Source organism: Alexandromys fortis, unplaced genomic scaffold (assembly GCF_014885135.2).
Source record: "Alexandromys fortis isolate MF-2015 unplaced genomic scaffold, M_Fortis_MF-2015_v1.1 scaffold_42, whole genome shotgun sequence".
In the NCBI taxonomy this organism is placed as follows: domain Eukaryota; kingdom Metazoa; phylum Chordata; class Mammalia; order Rodentia; family Cricetidae; genus Alexandromys; species Alexandromys fortis.
This window is the reverse complement of record NW_026067934.1, coordinates 6545764-6552817: the sequence shown is the minus strand read 5'-3', so window position 1 is coordinate 6552817 and position 7054 is coordinate 6545764.

Here is a 7054-nt window from a genome sequence, read left to right as displayed (position 1 = left end):
CTTTCATCTCTTGTATTTTGCTGTTCATTCTTGTGTTTGTGGTTCCTGATCTTTTTCTCATGATTTCTCCATGATTTCTGTTTCTACAATTCCTTCCGCTTATGTTTTCTTTTTCTTTCTTTCTTTNTTTTTTTTTTTTTTTTTTTTTTTTTGAGATAGGGTTTCTCTGTAGCTTTTGGCTCCTATCCTGGAACTAGCTCTTGTAGACCAGGCTGGCCTCGAACTCACAGAGATCTGCCTGCCAAGTGCTGGGATTAAAGGCGTGCGCCACCACCGCCCAGCCGCTTATGTTTTCTTTATTGTTTCTACTTCAGTTTTCAAGTCCTGAATAGTTTCTTTTATATGTTTGAGTTCTCTTTCTTGGTTTTCTTTAAGTGATTTGCTGATGTCTTCCAATGTTTTGTTATTCTTTTCCTCACATTCTTTAAGGAAATTCCTTATTTCATCTTTAAGAATTTCAAACATTCTCTTGAAGTTACTTTTTAGGTCATTTTCTTCTGGTTCATTATATTTGGTTGTTCAGGTCTTGCTGTTGTAGGGTCTTTAGGTTTTACTGGTGTTGTGTTGCTCTTTGTGGTGTAGTGTGTGATCTTACCTTTTCTATTCATCTTTTCCTCTAATAGGTGTCGTTGGAGCTAGCTGAGATTCTGTTGAATAATCCGCCAGTGAATCCAAAGGTCGGATGGTTGTTCCGCGTGGTCCAGTCAGTGTCACAGTTCTAGTTACCTTGTTGGTTACTCCGTGTTCCTGGAGATAGCTCAGTGCTCCTGTGCTTTGCTCTTCTCCCTTGCAGTTTGCTGTCTCAGGCCTACTTTGGCAGGCTTTGCCCTGTTTCTGTAAATCCTGGTCTGGATTCCCTCCTACAGAAGTCCCTGGGTTGGAGTTGGACCTGGAAAGGTTTCTGGCTCTGGTCTACTGCCTTGGAGGTCCCAGGCTCGGGTACGCCCAGACCCACAGAGGACCTGCTTACTCCCTCAGAGGTCCCAGACTCATGCTCGGACCTGCAGAGGTTCCAGGTTTCTGCCTATTCCCTTTGATATCCCAGACCAATGCCCAGACCCACAGAGGTCCTGGCTCAGGCATACTCCCTTTGAGGACCCAGACTCACTCCTGGCCCTGCCAAGATGTCTGGTTCCTGCCTATTCCCTCGGAGGTCCCAGGTGGAGCTTGTTCACTCTTTGTCCTAGGTAGCTGGTTCTGTCCCATTCCGGTTCTGGTGGAGATCACTGCATGTATGTTTGTGAGCCTTAGGCATACAGTGACCAGGAAAGTCAGAAGAGAACATTAGAGTCCCTGGTAGTGGAGTTACAGAGAGTTGTGAGCCACCATATGAGTGCTGGATCTGAAGAGCCACCCTAAATACAGAATGCAGTCAGCTGAGTACAGCTCTTCCTGTCTTCCACCATGTTATACCCAGTCCACAGGGACCCCAAAAGACTGGCTCACCAAAATGCAAAAGAAAGGTTTATTGTGTGCACACTTACAAGCCAGCAAGGACCTTTTCAAAGCAACTGACGAAGCAGCAGCAGCAAGAGGAGGTATCCTACCTTCTAGGGGGCATTATTTAAAGGTAAAACCAGGAAAGTTACATTAGCATGGTGTGGGGTGATGGGGGTTTTATTTTCAAACCTCGCCTGTTGCTTGTCAAGTTTTCTTATTGACTGACCTTCAGGTGGGGACCTTCGTTATCTGTGCTTTCCAGATGGCCACCCTGCTACTTTTGCCCTAGCCATTTCTGAGGACTGGGATGTTTCAGGGGAAACAGCTTACACAAGACACAAAACGGAGGCGGAGGACAAAATGGAGGGACTTTGGTTCTTCACACCACAGCCCTTTCCCTACTTGCATGGGGCTGGGCAGGGAGACCCAGGTCACGTGTACGCTTTCATCCTGCCATTAATGCCCCTAATGCTGAAACCAGACTGCTTAAGCTTGCTATTGCTGTGGCACTTTCTCGCCACACATGAATGATCTTGGATAGATTGCTTATGCCTTGATGCTCTGGTTTCCTTCGTCATAGCATTTACATAACAGCGGAGGCACAGGGATGAGCATGCATGAGCCTTGGCTATGTCAGCTATGGTTATTTAATTATTTTTCCTTCCAGCTCAGATCACCCATGCTTTTGCTTCTGCCCAAAACTTTGGGATATCTGCATAATTGGAAATTCTTTTTTTTTTTTTGTTTTTGGTTTTGGTTTTCGAGACAGGGTTTTTCTGCAGCTTTGGAGCATGTCCTGGAACTAGCTCTGTAGACCAGGCTGATCTCGAACTCACAGAGATCCGCCTGCCTCTGCCTCCCGAGTGCTGAAATTAAAGGCGTGTGCCGCCATCGCCCGGCTATAATTGGAAATTCTTAAGCAAAGCTATTTCCAAATTTTTTGTGTGTGTTTGGTTTAATGGTTGCGTGACTGATTAAATAATTGGTAGATTGGTTGGTTACTTGACCAGTTAGTTAGTTGATTGATTGATTGGGTGGGCTGGCTGGTCGCTTAGTTGATTGGTTGATTGGTTGACTGGCTGGCTGGTTAGGTGATTGGGTGGTTAGTTGGACAATTGGTTAGTTAGTTGTTGAAATAGGAGCGGCGGCGGGGCTGCGTCCCCAACACCCCGGCCGCTTGGCTAGCTCATGCCCGAAATAACAACACACAAACTGTATTCATTTAAGAACTGCTTGGCCCATGAACTCTAGCCCTTACAGGCTGATTCTCGCACCTGGACTAACCCATTTCTAATGATGTGTGTAAGCACCCCAAGGTGCGCTTACCGGGAAGATTCTAGCCTAAGTCCATCGTGGGTTGCAGCTGCCTGGGAGAGCAGAGCATGGTGGCTGACCGGTCCCTCTGGAAGCAGCGCAGAGTCTGACCTCACTTCCTCTTCCGCCCAGCATCCTATTCTGTTTATTCCACCCACCTATGTTCTAAGCTATGAGGCCAAGCAGTTGGTTTATTACTTAACCAATGAAATCAACAGATTGATATATGACACTCCCACATCAGTTAGTTGATTTGTTGATTAGTTATTTGCTTGGTTGGTTGGTTGATTGGTTGGCTAGTTAGGTTATTGATTGATTGGTTGTCTAATTGGTTAGTTAGTTGATTGGTTGGTGAGTTGGTTGGTTTTATTGGTTGATTGCCTTGGTTTTCCCAATGCAGATATATTAGTTACTTTTTTATTATTGTGATAAAATACCATAACCAGAAGCAACTTAAGGAAGAAATTTTATTTTGATTACAATTCCAGAGGGTTAGAGTCCATCCATAATGGCAGAAACAGCATAAAGCAGGTGCTAGAGCAAGGAGTTGAGAGATCACATCTTCAACCACCATGAGGAAGCAGAGTGAAATGGAAGTGGGGTGAAGCTATGAACTCTCAAAGCCACCCCTAGTGACATACTTCCTCCAGCAAAGCTCTACTTCCTAAAGGTTCCACAAGTTTGCACAACAGCGTCACAAGTGTTCCAGTGCATGCTCTCATTCAAACCACTGCTGTTGGGGACTCAAACCCTGGGTCTCACACATTTTAGCAAGTTCTCTACCACTGAACCACATCTCCAGCCCAGCATGTCTTTATACTTGGAATAATAGACATGACAGACACCTTCAGGCTTTTAAAGTAGACTCTACTATTTTAATCCTCCAGTACCTTAAATAATATTAGAGCTTTCTCCAAGGAGTTGCGTTGGTCTAGGGCTAGTTTCCCCATCTGTGGTGCCCTGTGTTCTGCCCTCTATCCTGTCCTATCTCTTCCCCAGCCTGCTCCCTTAGGCATCAATGGCTAAAAGAGAGAGAAAAGACCTCTTCGTTACCATGAACAAGAGTTTTAGGAGTCTCAAGCAGCATCTGTCCTTACACAGAGGAATGTAATGTGTTGATTGTTTCTGCCACACGGGGACCCTCCAGGAGCAGATGAGTACATGTGGGTCTTCTCCCCTAACAACATGGCTATGTAAAGAGAGAGTGGACTTCCAGCAGTGGCAGCCCACGTCTTTAATCCCAGCACTCAGGAGGCAGGAGGAGCTCTGTGAGTTCAAGGCCAGCCTGGTCTACAGAGTGAATTCCAGGACAGCCAGGGCTACACAGAAAAACCCTTTCTCAAAAAAAAAAACAACAACAAAAGAGAGTAGATTTAGGAATTGGGGAGGCACTGTTCACAGTATAGAGGTTCTGGAACTTTACAAACTGGTGCAAAGTATAGATACTCCTCTGAGAAATAAATATATGCAAATATTGTAAAATTGCATGTTGTGATAGTAGGAATGTAATTGATCCCCACAAACTCATAGGGAGTGGTATTAGAGGCGTGGCTTTGTTGGAGGAAGTGTGTCACTGTGGAGGTGGGCTTTGATGTCTCCATTGCTCAAGCTACACTCAGTTCACTTCCTGCTGCCTACGGATTGAGATACAGGACTCTCAGGTCCTTCTCAGCACCTGCCGTGATGATGGACTGAACCTCTGAACTGTAAGCCAGCCTCAATGAAGTGTTTTCCTTTATAAGTGTTGCCGTGGTGTTGGGGTTGCCGTGACGATGGACTGAACCTCTGAACTGTAAGCCAGCCTCACTGAAGTGTTTTCCTTTATAAGTGTTGCCGTGGTGTTGGGGTCCAACCCCAACATAAATTGTTTCTCTGCACCCGCGTGGAGGCATGGGAATAACTGAGACACAGTTCACACAGCCATATCGGAAGGGAGTCTCAGGGTCCATTCAAATCCTGAAGATCCCCGTGTTTATTCTCAAAACAGCTGTTATCTCCAAAGGTAAACTGAGGGGTGAGTTCATTAGCATTCTGTGTCCGGGGTAGCAGGACTAAAAGTCACATCTGCAACTATGGCTGCTCTGTCACTAGCTTGGATTAACCGCCTCCCAGATGATCTCCAGAATTACCAAGAAGAGCAGAACAACATCAGCATACCCCGACCCAGGCCACAGCCAGTCTGTGAGTGCTGTGACCACCTCAGGTGCAGCTGTGGCTCGAGAGCCTGGCTGCCATACAACGCAGAAATATGTGGAAAAAAAAAAAAAAAAAAAAGAAAGAAAGAAAGAAAGAAAGAAAGAAAGAAAGAAAGAAGGAAAGAAAGAAAATGGCCTATCTAATATTGCCCCACACGTGGTCATGGTGTCTCTTTACTGCAGGAGAAACCGTAACTTTACACATGTGTAAAATGGGGGTTTAGGGACTCCTTGAGTCCTTTGTGGGCGTCAATAGTCCCTGCACTGGGGCAGTAAAATGGCTCAACAAGTAAAATGCCGCAAAAGCCTGAAAACTGAGTTCAGTTCCCTAAAGCCACAAAAAGGTAGAAGGAGGCCTGACTCCACAATCTTCCTTTGGCATTCCACAGTCATGCTGTGGCACACATGTGTGCATGCCACACACGCACACATACACAAACATTAACAAATAATTCAAGAGCCAAACATTGTACTACTCTACCCAGAATGCGCTCTGTGTTGCCCCACAGACATCTAATGTCCCAAAAATATGAACTGTCTTTCCTCCACGGCTCATGTCAGATGCCAGGGTCTGCCTGTTGACCCACTAGAAGCAGTTAACTGTCTAGATGAGCAGAAGGAACATTCAAGTCATTCAGCAAGAACCATCAGAACGCTTTGTCCCGATCCCTCCTCAGTGGAGTATGTCCTGCTGAGACCGATGCGTATGAGGTACAAGGGAAGAGTTTACCAGACCAGACTGATGTAAAAGTTTTAATAAAGAATAGGGACCGGGGCCGGGAGATGGTGGCGCACGCCTTTAATCCCAGCACTCTGGAGGCAGAGGCAGGAGGATCTCCGTAAGGTCAAGGCCAGCCTGGTCTATAGAGCCTCTCAGCTGTCACACAGAGAACCCTGTCTCAAAAAAATAAAATAAATAAAAATCAATTAATTAATTAAAAATAAAGAGTAAACTAGACACTGGGGTCGGAAGGATGACTCAGAGGTTGAGAGCACTGGCTGCTCTTTCTGAGATCCTGAGTTCAATTCTCAGCAACCACATGGTGGTTCACAACCATCTATAATGAGATCTGGCATGCAGACATACATGCAAGCAGAACACTGTGTACATAACAAATAAATACATTTTTAGAAAAAAAAATAGGCACTGTGGAAACCTGGAGAGAGCCTTCCTGAAGTAATGAAGTCCTTTGGTAGCAGTTAAGACAAGTTGGGGGAGGGGATGGCTCCGCATCTCAAAGCACTTGCTCTTGCAGAGAGCAAGGTGAGTCAGAACCATCCCTAACTCCAGCTCCAGGGATGACTCCTCCTTGTGGTCTGCACACTGCACATGCATGCGGTACACATACGTACATGTAGGCCAAACACTCAGCTATATTATATAAAATAAATAAATCTAAGAGAGAGGGAGGAGTTAGCTGGCAAGATTCCTGCACCCTTTGTGTGGGATATTCGAAAAGGGCTCAAGAGAGAGCTCATGATCTTTTTTTTTTTTTTTTTTTTTTTTTTTTTTTTTGGTTTTTCGAGACAGGTAGTAAATTTTATGGCACTTGCTGGCCCTTTGGCCCTTTGGGGTGAGGAACCACAGGGCTTTAATTGTTTGCCGAAGGTCTCAGGAGCCACTGGGTCAGGCCTCCTGGGCTTAGCGAGGAGTTTCGCTTTTTCTTCTGGCTCTTTTAATATTGTGCTCTTTGTCTCTACAGAGCAAGTGACTAAGAGGCAGTTAGGGGGCAACGAGCGTGTGGCGCGGCCCTCCAGACCACGAACAACCCGAGGAACTTCAGAATCTCCAGGTGTGGCTTTGGGAGGCTGCCCAGGGCCTGGAATCCATGAGATGGGCGGGGCTGGCAGCCATTGTTCTTTGAACATTCAAGGCCCTGCAACCTAATCGGCTAAACTCCAGCCCGAGAATTAGATGTCCCTGTTTAAATGCAAAACAAAAGACACCCGGAGATGTTCTCTGAGGTTCTTTCCGTATTTGTCCTGTTTCTTGTGCAACTTTCTTCCCAGATTAGGGGTCAGGATCCCCGTCACGTCCCCGCCCCCCCCCCCCCCCCCCCCCCCCCCCCCCCCCCCCCCCCCCCCCCCCCCCCCCCCCCCCGCGG